The sequence below is a fragment of the Seriola lalandi genome, unplaced genomic scaffold (genome assembly GCF_002814215.2).
Source record: "Seriola lalandi dorsalis isolate HSWRI2012SDOR001 ecotype SW California unplaced genomic scaffold, Sedor1 jcf7180001963142, whole genome shotgun sequence".
NCBI classification, from domain to species: Eukaryota; Metazoa; Chordata; class Actinopteri; order Carangiformes; family Carangidae; genus Seriola; species Seriola lalandi.
Genome location: NW_019433811.1, coordinates 1 through 558, shown reverse-complemented (window position 1 = coordinate 558; position 558 = coordinate 1). Strand labels below are relative to the sequence as shown.

The following is a 558-nucleotide window of genomic DNA, read 5'->3' as shown; positions in this document are numbered from 1 at the left end:
CCGTGATCCTTCTGTGAAAAATGAAAATGGATATAAGGTTTACATATGACACACTGGTATGAATGGCCAAATGATATTTTTGCTAAATAGCAAGAGTTTTGCTGATTAATTGCAATGAATAATATAAAAAATTGAATAAAGCATGTTTGTTTTGTGATCCCGATATAATGAGAGTGCCATTACCTTGTGTGATGGGTGGCCGCCAGCTTCCGGTGTGATGGACATGTGAGCGCAAGGAGTGAAGAGCTGGAGTTGGAGCGGTGTGCCGGCCGGTGCCGGTCCCGGTCCTGGTCCTGGTCTCCTGGTGGCAGGACATCTGCATTCAAAGAAGACACAGGCACATGTAGTGACAGACAGACTCTGTGGGCTGAGATGAGGGAGGGCGGGTACTCTGCCTGACATTTGAGCCGGCTGTGATGTGATCTGGTAGCGTTTGTGATTTGATGTTGAAGTTCCAAGTGGTCAGCATGCAGAGAAGAGAGCGAGCAGAGTCCATATGCAGCACACTTCCTTCCATGTTGTGAAAATACAGAGAAGAAAAAAGCAGACAAAGCGGCG

The 558-nt window shown here is 47.0% G+C and overlaps 1 long non-coding RNA gene across 1 annotated transcript; it reads left to right on the top strand.

Moving 5' to 3' along the window:
• Positions 1–6: 6 nt before the first annotated feature.
• On the top strand, positions 7–527 carry LOC147820367 (uncharacterized). Its single transcript, XR_015438544.1, has 2 exons — positions 7–56; positions 207–527. It is a non-coding gene; the product is annotated as an uncharacterized LOC147820367 (long non-coding RNA).
• Positions 528–558: the final 31 nt, after the last annotated feature.